We start from the raw sequence: 15,348 nt of genomic DNA, 5'->3' as shown, positions 1-15,348 counted from the left end.
AATAATCAAGTTTTCACTTCTGCCGGCACTCCCGGAGTGCAACCCGTCTTTTTTGTTTTCGATACATCGTAGTGAAGATGTATTTATTAGGACAATTCTTTATATTAATCTTTAATAATTTTTGAATTTATAAACGAATAATATTATTTATTGTTGACATGCTGCAAGTTAGAATAGATTTAAAAGTAAAAGTATTAGCTCATTTGTATCAATTATTGTCGCAACAAAACATTTTGACTATTGTACCTATCTATCCATATCATTTTTTCTCGAATTTTCGAAAGTCCCGTACTAAAATACAAAAGAGCATTGCATTCAAACAAAAAAATATTGTAAAACTCACGTTTAGAAATAGCATTCATTAACAGGAAACAGGAAGTACGTGCCTGTTTGTCTGTCCGTCACCATGGCGACCGGTGAATCATTGTGTTTTTTCTCTCTCACTCTCATTATCATATACGGGTGAATAGAGATAGAAAATAACAGGTGATCAGGTTGAATCAAGAAGCTTATATCCTCTAATACACTGGAGATTGCACTATGACCATTAACTTGAAACAAGAAACTATGACATTCAATGACGTCAGTCATGTTATTTGTCTCTTTCTGTCGAGTGACCACGCTGGTTTGTAAATTCAGGATTTTTCAAAATAGAAAAAACTAAAAATCATGGTCTATAAATAATAACGACATATATTTTTAACAGTATTTATATTATAATATTATGGTCATACTTTATAGGTAGGTACATACAATTTTAATTGGTATAGAATGATAGTTATAAATAACTTTTGGCTACAAAGCTTGGATATGAACCGATATATAGCATTAACATCCTTTGTAAATAGAGGAAAGTTGTGTTTTGCATCAGATGCTGTTTACCAAATTGTTAGCTACTCAGATCTTCTTTTTAAACGCGTTGCTTCGACGGGTCAATTTCAAGCCAGAATCATCAAAGAAAAACTGTTTATAGCAGCCTTGCACAAATTTCAGCTAACTTTACAAAGTTTATATTTCAAAAGGTATTTTTTTCTGGGTCGTAATCCTCAGTAACCTTGATGGGCACATATATTTCTTTTTATTTTACTTTTTGGAAAGCTGAAATACGTAAAACAAAAAAATATGAGGTAAGTTAAAAAAGTATAAATTTCAATGTAAAAACGAACAATCTTATAACTACATGTGAGTGCAATACCGATGTCATGTGTTGTTTCATTACTAGTAACAATCTTTAAAATGGTGTTCTAAATTTTCATCATAATATTGTTATTACAATATATTCTCTTCGCTATCCATAAAAACTCGTCATCATGGTTACCTTACTTGTTAAATCTGTTTATTGAAAACTTGTTGAAAAATGATAAAGTATTAGGGAAATAACAAATTTAACATGACTGCTTACTAAAATGATGCTAAATTAGACAATTTTTGCCATTGAAATGATTCTAAACAGGTAAATGCAGGAGTATTGAGGAATATTGTAAATAACGTAAATATACACTTGCCTGTGAAATTCTATGCCAGAATTTGGTGTCCAAACACTTCTGCAATTTTGCACAATACAATGCATTCTTTATATTCGGAAAATATTCATTAAATAAGCAACAATATTAACTTAAATATTCGAAGCGACGCAATTTTTTTGACACACATGCCATATTGACAAAGTGAGAGTTGCTACAATTTTATTATGGTGACTACCCATAATCAGGGAGTATCGCTTTTTAATAATTGGTTCAGATACTTAGTTTATTTAGCATAAATAATAATTGTCTCATCCAACAATGCTTCTGAATGACGTTGTTGGCAATTTATCAACAAACTCATGTACAAAAACTAACCTTTTGCACAGAATATTACAGCATACATAGTAGCCTTGGGAAAACTTCGTATTAACAGTGGCAATACCAAGTTAGGTGTGAAAGTGATAAAAAACATGAACTGGGCAATATTTTCTTGTTACACGTCAATGTTCATACCGAAATCTCCAGTGTATTAGATATAAGCTTCTTGGGTTGAATCAATGTTTTATATTTTATGTATGGATGACGTTTTTATTAATATTGCTGACAGATGTCAACAGCTGAGTGAATATCAGCTCCTTAGTTTTAAATTAAAAAATCATATTAAATTCAATAATTACTTGCAAAAACAGTATAAATTAGTAATAGTAAACTATATATTCAACGTACAAGTGTTATTTTATGTGAAATACGTATAATTACGTGACTGAAGCTGCGTTTTGTATAACGTGGCTGTCAACGGCAACGGAAATTCAAATTCGAATTTCGTCTTGGATAAACCAGGGGAGTACTAGTTTTAATATATCTTATTTAAAGATACACACAACATTCCCATTCATTTAACTAATAACACTGCTCATATTTTATGAGTAACGTCACAATAAATACATGAGCGCATAGTTATCGTCTCACTTTGCTTGACAAGTTGGAAGCAATTTAGAGGACAAAAACTAATAGCTCCAGACAAAATATACTTCATTTCTACTAAAAACTACTTTTTATCTATTCACTATCTATCTAACACAAGTAAATTTTTAGTATAACTGCATCATAAATACAATTTTTTAACATCTATTTCACCTGTTTCAGCAATTAAAATTACAACATGCTGACCCGCAAGGCGGTGGCCAAAGACATGGAAAACAAACTAAAGGCCACATTACAGGATTTAAAGGCTTCACAATCCCTGTGTGAACAACTCTTGCTGGAGAGAGAGGAACATGAACTTGAAATCCAGAAAATTATAAAAAAGAACACAAGTTTGAAGGCCGAGCTAGCTGAACTCCACACTCAATATATAGACAGCCAAAACAAGTGCACAGCCCTCCAAGACATTGTTGACAGCTTCCAACAGTGTTCCAATGACCACGAGAAGGCTCTCAGTCGTATCGTTGAGCTGGAATGCAGTTTAATGGAGGTTCAAGAAGATAACTCCAAGCGGCTATGCACTTCATCGAACAGTCTTCTTGGTGAACTGCTTGAATGTGGACAGTTAAGTGGCTTTGAAAACAATACAAAAATCAAGCTAAATTCACATAATAAATTAAAAAATATCTCAAATTAAGTAGGTTCATTAAACGCACTAAATCAGTTATGAGAAATAGATTTTCATTAAAAAATGTAGCACAATTGCAAATTAAAAATAATAGCCTTTTGAAAGAGTTAGATAGATATCATAGGGACTTAGAACATTATAAAATGATGTATGAGGTAGAAACTACAGAACTTAAGGAGAAAATAGACTCATTAAATGATACATTATATGACCTCAACCAAAAATATTCTGCTGCCCAGTTACAAATTAATGAACACATAAAAGAGGCAGATTATATATTAAAGTTAAGCAATGAAAATATGGAACGCTTCGAGTCTCTGACCAATAACTATGTATGTAAGTGTTCCATAAGTGACAATGAGCAACCGTCGCCCCATAAGACCATTGACTGCACTAACATACATAGTATTCAACCAACGGCAACACTTTCATCTAGTAAAACAAAACATCTTTCCATGCAGGAAATTATTGTGTTGTCAGATAATATAGGTCAGGGTTTTGGCGCTTTGCTTAACAACTTAGGGCATAAAGTTACTAATTTTTGCACTCCTAATAGTTCATTTACATATATCATGAATTCATTAGATAATTTTAGTTTTAATGAAAATAGTATTGTTATTATATTATACGGAGATAGTTTTAATTTAAAAAAACATGACATTGATATAGGATTTCAAAAAATGTTAAAAATTAGTGGTGAGACAAAATGTAAATTTATGTTGTGTACATTACCGTATTTGCCTGGTTTGACACAAAATCAATATAGGTTTATCTATAATATTAACTTGAAATTGTATAATTTAACAAATCATCATAGTGATGCATTTATATATTTTGACTTAAATTCCTGTATAAAATCTTTTTGTATGACAAAGAATACAGTGTATCTGCCATTTAGATATAAGAAAGAACTTGCTATGTTAATAGCATATAAAATTATTAACCAGTCTGGTACATGTTCTGTATCAGACCATCGATCTACTATAATTTTATGTAGTAGTAACTATATACACCAACCTAGGTTAAGTGTTGACAGAAAATTTAGCCCTAAGCTAGATTTAAACTAGTATGTAAGACAACAGCTAAGCAGCCTTTTTCCATTGTACATCAAAATATTCAAGGCTTGGCTAGCAAATTATTAGAAATAGAATTATTCTTAAATCATTATAGTATTAAAGTTTTTTGTGTAACAGAACATTGGCTTAAACAATGTCAGTTGTTAATAAATGTTGATAATTATGAGTTAAAAAGTATATACTTTAGGAAACATGCTATTCATGGAGGTTCTCTTATTTTTGTACACAATAGTGTAAAATGCAAAGAACGAACTGACATTGTTAGTCTATCTGTAGAACGCACCATTGAACTGTCCTGTGTTGAACTTGAGCGTTACATTATTGTTTGCGTTTATAGGCCTCCTTCCAGTGACTATAATATGTTTGAGACAGTCATGGAAGAAATATTAAAGCGTTTGAGCAGAAGTGAAAAGAAGGTTATAGTATGTGGAGACTTTAATATTGATTTACTTTCACACACACAAACGGCAACACGAATAGTTAATTTATTTCAATCATTTAATTTACATAAACTTTTTGATGAACCCACACGAATTACACCTAGTTCTGCAACTTGTATTGATAATGTTTACTGTGATTGTAACTTTTTAGAAAAAAATATTCTCAATACACTGACTTCGGATCACTGTGGCCAGAAAGTAGTTTTTGAATGGGATTGCATACCTACATTTAAAAGAATTAATGTTAGGCCTATAACTAAAAAAGGCATTCATAAATTTAGAGATAATATTAATAATAAATTGCCTGGCCTGAATGATCAATCCTTTCATAATAATCCTTGTGAAATGTTTACAAATCTTTTTAATTTAATTCATAATGAGTTTGAAAAAATCTTTAAAGTTAAATCTTTAAGTATTACCAAGGATTTACCATTTAGACAATGGGCAACACCTAGTATACACAGATGCAGGAATGTTTTATATGAGTTATATGGCATGAAGCAATATAACAAAGACATGTCATTTCTTAGTTATGTTAGAAATTATTCAAAAACTTTTAAAAAAGTTTGTTTCACTGCCAAGTGCTTGTATGTCAGAGATAAAATACGCAACTCTGATAACAAAGTTAAAACGGTTTGGTCAATTATTAATGGTGAAATGGGCAAAAGCCAATCAAATAGTACCATAAAACTTGTTAATGCTGGTAGGGTCATTGACAAAAGTGCTGATGTTGCGCTTGCTTTTGAAGATTTTTTTAGTAGTGTCCCTGTTAGTATTACCGAAAAATTAAATTCGTCATCAGCGCTTGCGGAGTCCTACTTGAGGGACCATGTTGCTGAGTGTAATGTATTATTTGAATTGCGACATGTGACTGCAGAGGAAATTGTTAAAACTTTTAAAACATTAAACTTAAAAAAAACATGTGATCTCTGGGGAATGTCTGTAAATTTAGTAAATAATATTATAGAAAACATTGCCAACCACTTAGCGTTTATATTTAATCAATGTTGTGACTGTGGTATATTCCCTGATTTATTAAAGTTAAGTAAAGTAATTCCTTTATTTAAAAGTGGTGACCAGGAAGACTGTAATAACTATAGGCCAATTTCCATTTTACCAACTTTGAGCAAAGTCTTCGAGAAATTAATTTTAAACCAATTATGTAGTCATTTTGTATCAAATGGTTTACTGCACGCCAAACAGTTTGGTTTCACAAAGGGGCGCTCTACTACTGATGCTGGAATAGCTCTTTTGTCACATATATATAAAGCATGGGAAAATTCAAAGAATGCTTTAGGGATATTCTGTGACCTTTCTAAGGCTTTTGACTGTGTAGAACATACCACTCTATTACGGAAACTAAATTTTTATGGTATTAAAGGTTTATCTCAGGACCTCATAGCTTCATATCTTCAGAACAGGGTACAAACCGTTGTTGTTAATGGAGAGAAATCTCGCGGTGCGCCGATTAACATAGGTGTTCCGCAGGGATCTATCTTAGGACCGTTTTTGTTCTTAGTATATATTAATGACCTACCTTATTATTTGCAGGATATGTGTGAAATAGTACTGTTTGCAGATGATACCTCATTAATATTTAATGTGGATAGACATGACTCAAACGTTGACGAAGTAAACTCTGCTCTTTTACGCATATCCAATTGGTTCACTGCTAATAATTTATTATTAAATGCAAAAAAAACAAATTGTGTAGAATTTATCCTTCCAAATGTAAAAAAGGTAAAAAGGGATATTATTTTAAACGGGGAGGTATTATACCCTGTGGATTCTACTGTTTTTCTTGGATTGACACTAGATGAGAAGTTACAATGGGGGGCCCATGTTGCCGCCACCGCTGCTAAGCTTAGTTCAGCTGCATATGCAGTTCGAAGAATAAGGCATCTCACCGATGTAGACACGGCTAGATTGGTTTATTTTAGCTACTTTCATAGCATTATGTCCTATGGAATTCTTCTATGGGGCAGGGCTGCAGATATTGAAACTATATTTATATTACAGAAAAGAGCCATACGCTCTATATATAATTTACGTGCTAGGGACTCACTAAGAGATCTCTTTAAGAATACTGGTATCCTCACTGTACCATCACAGTATATATTTAATAATATTTTATATGTACACAAAAACGCAGACTTACACACAAGAGTAGGAGATAGACACTGTTATGGCACAAGGAACAGAAATAAAATTGAAATGCCATTTTACCGGTTAGCTAAAGTTAAAAATTCATTTATGGGTCAAGGTATACTTTTTTACAACAAAATTCCTCATAGTATTAAAGAGTTTAGTAGTGCTAAATTTAAGAATTATGTAAAAAACGTCTTAGTTCAGAGAGCCTATTACAGCATTAAGGAATATATGGAAGATAAAAACCCATGGAGGGTTGTCGCGTGAGAACCGCAGGACAGTTCTTTGGCATATTATGATAATATATACGTACGGTTACTTACATATTTTGTAAAATTAAATTGTAATACTGAAATGATTTAAAAGAGCAACTATGGAGTTTCTTGCCGATTCTTCTCCATAGATACTGCTTTCCGAATCGGTGGTAAATGATAAAAATATGTATTGACGTTTCAAAAGTGCTTCTCGAAGAAGTCTAATTGAATAAATAAATGTTTGAGTTTGAGTTTGAGTTTGAATACAACTAGATTTCCGCCCGCGGCTTCGCCCGCGTTTGCAAAGGAAAACCCGCATAGTTCCCTTTCCCGTGGGATTTCCGGGATAAAAACTATCCTATGTGTTAATCCAAGTTACCCTCTATATGTGTGCTAAATTTCATTGTAATCGGTTCAGTAGTTTTTACGTGAAAGAGTAACAAACATCCATACATCCATACAAACTTTCGCATTTATAATATTAGTAGGATAAGTATTTTGGCTAGTTTGAATATTGCTATGATATTCCAAGCCTTTATATTTTGATAATTCATATTGATTGCTATAAATTATTTTAAGACACTTTATTTAGGATCCCGTACCTAAAAGGATCAACTTTTCATAAATAATTAATTACCTTGGTCCCTTTGCGTATAGTTAATTCGCTGTTATTTTTACTTTACCTTTTTATACCTGCCTAAAAACAACATTAAATAACACCTAAATTGTAAACTTAAGTTCGAACATTGCCTATAAGAAGTCTACAAACGTTATCGCAGACATTCGCAGATGATTCAGTATTTTCTTCAACTCAAGATATTCATATTTTCTCTCCCCAAACCATTCGATAAACTGTTCTAATATATCACAAACATCCGACAAATTTATCGTCCATAAATATCGTTCCGACATAATGTGATTCGTATTACGTAACTTACATAACATCTTAAACCTTATTACAGTGTGTATGCAAATATCGCATAAACGTTTACGACATCGGATGTATTCCTATCGGAACGATAAATATTGCTACAATTCCATCGAATGTGTTTTGAGAACGATATTATAATATCTACTGTATTTTTTGATACTTATATCTAGTATTATAGCATTCAAATCCTACTAATATTAAAATGCGAAAGTTTGTGAGGATGTGTGTGTGTGTTTGTTACTCTTTCACGCAAATACTACTGAACCGATTACAATTAAATTTAACACACATATAGAGGGTAACTTGGATTAACACATAGGTTAGGTTTTATTCAGGAAATCCCACGGAAACGGGAACTATGCGGGTTTTTCTTTGAAAACGCGGACGAAGGCGCGGGCGGAAATCTAGTGTTTTATAAATGAGAAATCTTCAAAGAATTCGATCACGATTCACGAGGCGATTCGAAGGCGAAAGACGCGGGTTCGAATCCCGCCTCGTGATCGAATGTTTTCTATTCTTTAATGACTAGAAACTATGATAGTCTTATTTAAATGTTCCTAAAGTAAAATGTATAGAATATAAAAGAGAAAATTTAAAACACATTTTCTAAACAAACATGTGGTATATGAGATTAAACGGCCCGGTGAACTGCAAACGATTTAAAATCGTTTTATTATAACTTGCCAACAACAATTCTGTTTTATACAATAGAATTTAATTTTTTATACCATTTTTTAACAATTCGATTGCCTGATATTTATGAAATAGATTGTGAATTTGTGATTTTGTATGAATAGAAAAAAATAGCATATTTTGATAAACACATATAATCGTAAATTTTAAATGCAATCTATAAATTACAATCTGGTACTACTACGAGATACGTTAATAACCTTAATATTATAAACTAGTTTTCCGCCCGCGGCTACGCCCGCGTTTTCAAAGAAAAACCCGATATATAGACCCGTTCCCGTGGAATTTCCGGGATAAAACCTATCCTATGTGTTAATCAAAGTTACCCTCTACATGTGTGCTAAATTATATTGTAATCGGTTCAGTAGTATTTGCGTAAAAGACTAACAAACATACATACGTGCACACAAACATCCATCCACACAAACTTCCGCATTTATAATATTAGTAATAGTTAATTTAGTAAATTAATATTAGTAACATTCTATAAGATAATCAAGAGTCTACAGCTTCTTTACAAACTTCCTTTCTCATTATAGGTAACTCATCTTAAAAGTTCTAGTATAATCCACACACCAACCAATATTATCATCGAAGCAAACTGCATCAAACTCAATACTTGGTAAATCAATTTATCTAAACATAGCTGATATTAAGCGTTCGAGTGAATGGGGTCGACTCTGAACAAGGAGAAAGCTTCGATACGTAGATAGAATTTTGCTAGAAAAGATGGGAAGCTTTAAAATCTAGTGTAAAACTTATGACTGTACTAGTATCATATTAATTAAACGCCTTGTCAATGTGACAGACTTTTGAGTAATTGGTAATATAATTTATAAAAGGATATTATTTTTTAGATTAGTAAGCTGTATGAAATTTTGTTGTATCTGTGCTCCATGCAAAGACAGGTAGGTATATCACTAGAAAATAAAAGACGTGTGGCACTCAAGGACTGCCGCGGTAAAGCTATTGTATAGCATGCCTTCAAGCCACACCTCCGAGCCCGTCGTAGTGGGGAGCGTGAGGTTTTTTCGTTACGGAATTTCTCGATTCGGTCCACGCGCTCAAGGCCCGCAATAGAAGCTATGCAATAGCTTAAAAAATTAAAGCCATAAGCAATTCTTTTAATCATGTCTAACTCGCATAAAAATTAAAAAGTGGAGGTTAGCCTACTCTACCAGAGTTTACAAAATACGTAGGTTGATAACATACAATTTACAAACTCGATCAATATGAATTAGAAGTGAATGCACTTGTACTGTAGACGGGACTTCAAAACTAAATTGACTTATCGGTTTCCAATAGCAGTAAACATACAGACTATTGTCACCCGCATATTTTCCTCACCATAAAAATAACGATAACAAACTACTAGGAGTTAACAGTTATTCCATTTAAAATGCACGTCTATAAAAATAGTTTATCGACAAAAATAATATTTTGAATGATTTGATTACGGTACAAATCGTGCATGCAGTGCTATCAAAGACTGATTCAGAGTGCATGAAAACAACCAGAGAGAATTGCAGAAAATCAACCGTTACAATTAATATCCTAGCTTCATACCTTATTGATAACATTTCTTATACACTCACAATATACATTTAGTTAATGTGATTGAACTGCGAAATAATTGATATTTAGATTTGAGTAACTCTATTTTTTTTTCCTGTTATTCCTTAAACGATTATATATACATTTATAGAGGTTTCAGCCCTGCTATTCCTTAAACGATTATAATCAGCATAGATGTTCATGTAATGTGAATTATATTTCCATAATTTGACGCTATTAGATAGCTCACAACATTGATACAAACATTATTATGAATGTATCTAGTCATTTATTATCATAATATCATCTATATATAGAAATGGAATCCACACCAATTCTTATTTATCTTCCATATTTTTGTATTTTTCTAATCCTTCCACTGTTCACAACGTACCATTCAACTAGCATCCTACCATTTAAGTAATTACAAACAACCATATCATGTACGTATAACAGACATTACACAAAACTACCATGAACTAGCAAGCTATTCATTCCAACTAGACAGGGGGTAAAAATAACCATAATATATTCCATTTGAGGTTCAAGTAGCGCGCAATTACACTCAGTGTTCTAGGGCACAATGAGAGGTCTTTAGTCCTAGGTCAAGAGGTGTCAGCGCATTACTACTTAGGCGGAAGTTATTTCCTACTTGGCGTAAATGTGCTGGCTTGTGACGTCATAGGTTGCTGCACATTTACGGAATACGAAAGAGAACTGTAACATCTACATTTTATATGAAGAAGTTGTAGTAAAGATAACAGTGTCTATAATATGTTCAAACAAAGATAATATGTAGTAAAACAAGCAGGTTCATCGCTACCTTAAATAGATTTGTCGGCCATATTATTTATAACGCTCGAATGATTATAGGATAGAAAGATAAAAGGCCAAGCCCTTGAAGACACCGCTTATTACAGCGAACCTTCCTGAAATTTTTCCTGGTTAAACCAATTAGTGTAGTATACTTGACTGAGTCCCATTTGAAATATGATTTGCATAACTTTTAAAAAGTTGATAGAATTTCTCGATTGAATTGAGCGGTATTTAATCGTACCTTTGGATTTACATACTTTATTTTACAATGCTTTCGTTATAATTCGTTGAGACAATAAAATTTTAATTAACATTGTTCTGTTTGGTTTAAAACGAGGCCAGTGCAGCTCCTGCGATTGCCAATTGATGGAAGTTCGGGAACTAATACGGAATTTTGTTCGAAGTTCTCTCTTCTATTTTTTATGTGGCGCCGTGAATGCTTTATTGACTTTATCGTTCTGTTCTGCGGTATTAATGGGAAATCTTTCGCTTTTAGTTTTAATTAAAGAAGAATTAGTATTTGTATACTTGAATTGGTGTTTAAGTTAAGACAAAATATACGCATCCTTACAAGTTACATAAGCATTTGACCTTCAAGTTTTTTGAAATTACATCTTTTAATTTATGAGAGATCGGATTAAAATCTCCAACGAAAATAACGAAGTGAGCTCTCGGGTCAGGAAAGGTTTTAAATCTCTTATTTGCTTAAACTATCCACTTAATAAAAAATGATTCTTGCTTTCATTCTAATGGGTTTCAATACTTAAATATTTAACCTTTTTTAGAATTGCTGATCTCAATTTATTAAATAGTCTCATACCACATCATCTATACTAATATTATAAAGCTGAAGAGTTTGTTTGTTTGAACGCGCTAATCTCGGGAACTACTGGTCCGATTTGAAATTTCTTTCGGTGTTAGAAAGCTCATTTATCCAGGAACTCTATATCATCATAGACAAGGCTAAATGAGGAGCGGAGCACTGCGAGTGAAACCGCGGAGCGCAGCTAGTACTTTATATACTCACATAGTAAATACAAAATTATTCCCACAAATATCTTGATATTTAACCAAACCATATGGCACTAAGGAATGCGAACAGCTGTCGCCAAGGCTACGTTAGTATGTCACCTGCCAGCCTAATATATCTAGATATGTCTAAATATATGCCTAATCGATACAGAGGGACAGTTATATTTAGATTTTACGATACGGCAAGGTTTTTATGGTCAGCTGCTACTCTATGTTATATAGAACCTTTTAGTTTATATCTTAGTATGAAATACATATATATATGTATGTAAGTGTAAGTATGTATATGTATAAGGATGGTTACCTGAGGTATCTGTTAGACAAATTGTTAAGAAGGTTTTAGATGATGTGTAAGACGCTTTGATAAAATCTAAACTAAAGCCGTGTATCTTTGAAATGATTAAATAAATTCTGCTTATTCTGAGAACAGGTTGTTAACATTATATAACTTATAAAGTCAAAGTCAATGTCAGATATAATTAAGAATATAAATCTTATAAACTAGGTACATTTTTCCCTGATAACCATTTATGCTAAATTGTTAATATGTGTATGTTATTATGCGGAAAACTATATAGTATTTAAAATATTTAATGATTGCCTTCACGCAAACTGCAAATTATCACGGTTCTATTATTAAACCTACTTCATAAGTGCACAACGATATTATTTTCGCAACAACAACACATAAAATCCAAACGCCCACAAATGCCGGCGTTATCGTCATCAACACTGAACAATATCTGGCGTGACAAACTCGAGAATCGAGATAACCAGCCTCTGATAACGACCAGTATTCACAGACTTTTCAAAACGCCAACACACCTTATCGCTAAACAATGCGGACTAATTAAAAAAAAGCAAAGAAAAAAAAAACAATTCCCGCGAAAAAGTGACGTGACGTGATGTGACAGTTTGATTTTTTTTGCGTTCCATCATGGCAAAGGTGATGCAGCTGTTGAATGTAAACTTACTGGATACGTCCCGGTGTTGCTCGGCCGTGGATAGACTGAAACATTTGTGCCTTTGCCGCAGGTATCAAGGTGACAATGAGGTAATCAAGCGCGAGGTTGTTATTAAAAATTAAATGTTAAAAATGTTATAAAATGTATTTTGTTTGAAGAACGTATTATCCTTGGAAGGTTAATTTTGTTTTTGTATTGTACAAAAAACTATTTATTGACACTTGAAGCCGATACTGTATCTACTAAGGTCTCGGAAAATCTTAAATAACGCAAGTGTTAAAGTAATTAGCATAATAATGATGCTAAGAACGCTATGTGTAAATATTAATGACGTTTATTGTAAACTAATATTGCTTCAGAAATATGTACTTTGTTTCAACATGGTTTCAACAATACACCGCCAAATTCCTTAAATATTTTCATGAAAACTTACATATTATACGCAAGGAGAGTAAAAAAAAACATATATATTCTTGTTAAAGGTATTTGTAAATTAAGACTTCGTTTAACAAAAAGTCTAGTTTAACTGTCAAAATCCGTACTAATAATATTATAAATGCGAAAGTAACTCTGTCTGTCTGTCTGTTACTCAATCACGCCTTAACTACTGAACCAATTTTTATGAAATTTGGTATGTAGATATTTTGATACCCCAGAAAGGACATAGGCTACTTTTTATCTCGGGAAAATAACGCAATCCCGGAAATCCCACGGGAACGGGAACTCTCTTTTTCTTTGACTGCGCAGGCGAAGTCGCGGGTGAAAACCTAGTTCAATATAAATAAAATTTTCTCTCGTAAATGAATCCTTATTTATAACAATACCTATATGAATTGTAGTGGAGTTATCATAAGTATCTTTATCGATCTTATAAGATAGGGAGATATAAAAAATATTTTATCATAATCAGATGTATTGGTTGACCTCGTATGTGGATTTCAGACAGCTTTAGAAAAGAAATAATACATTTTCGTGTATAAATAAATATGGAAGAACATTACATGTTAATGTATTGGATTGTTTTACTTATTCCTTTGATAAGAAATGTGTATTTTTATCATAGAAAATAAGAGGTTGTTTACACAATTTTTGACAAAATTTTGCCTCTGTTATCATTATGTTTGATATCAAATTTTGCTCTAATAATAATGAAAATCGGAGACATCGAATATCGACAATCGAGCAGAATAAAAAGGCTTTGTTAATTCATATTATCTGTGCCCAAAATTCCACCAAAATCGGTCAGCTGTTTCTGTGTAAAGAAATAACAAACATCCTAATTTTCGCATTTATGTATTAACTAGTACGACATTAACAATAAACGTTAACAAACTATTAAACAAAGCAGGAAATATACAGACATACAAGTTCTCGTAAGCGCATAGTAAATGGTTTGAATTGTAAATAAGTTCCAATGAAAATCGTTCAGTTTGAGGATAATGTAATCATGGGGAAATACGCGGCAATTATGCTTCTTAAATTGTAGTAATTGATTTCTCTTTGGTCATAGTATTATTGGGAAATATTGATTTGAATGTTTAAAACGATATTTCGACAAATTCGTCTTGGTCAAGACGGGATAACAAGAGAATTTGGGAAAAATATCATGTAACAGGATAAATTTTGCTAATACGTCAATGTGTGTAATGAAAACCAATTCTCATTGTTTTTGATATATTTTCATTGAGAAAAAAGTACTTTACATGTTATTGTGCCCATGAACAATAATTTTGACAGTTAAAAATTTATATTTGGAGTTAAGAACATCATCAGCAAACATTAACGAAAATTACAGCGATTTACTTCACAATTCTAAAGTGAAATAAATTTAAATTGTACCCTCTAAACAGGGAATGAGATATCCTATCTTTAACACAGAAAATATCTACAAATTTTAAGTGATCGCGGCAAAGTATTCGGAAATGTTGGACAATATAACCCACTTTGTATTTCTCAACGGTGATTAAAAGTTTAGCCTAATTAAACGCTGTAAATTCTTTGTAAGAAAACCTTTGTGCGAACTAAGTATATATGACTTTTTTCTAACTACAATGGAATTCTAATTTAAAAAACTCTGAAATGTAGGTTAGAATTTACGCTTTGCATGCAAAATTAATATTTTCATGTTGTGTCTTATAAAGCAAAGAATTTTATACAAACGCTGTATTTACCGCCTTGTAAGTGATTTTTTTTATATATTAGATTCACCTGTATGTTTGTATGTAACAAACTTCTTTAGACTCGATTGAGACAGACCCTAATATTCTATTCAAACTTTACACTCAAGAATTGATGACAATTTAAAAATTCCATCTCTGCGTGGTTTTAGTTTTTTTTCTATTTAAAATATTAAAGCTTAAG

Source organism: Colias croceus, chromosome 14 (assembly GCF_905220415.1).
Source record: "Colias croceus chromosome 14, ilColCroc2.1".
Taxonomy (NCBI): Eukaryota; Metazoa; Arthropoda; class Insecta; order Lepidoptera; family Pieridae; genus Colias; species Colias croceus.
The sequence above is the reverse complement of the archived record's forward strand: the minus strand, read 5'-3'. Positions refer to the sequence as shown.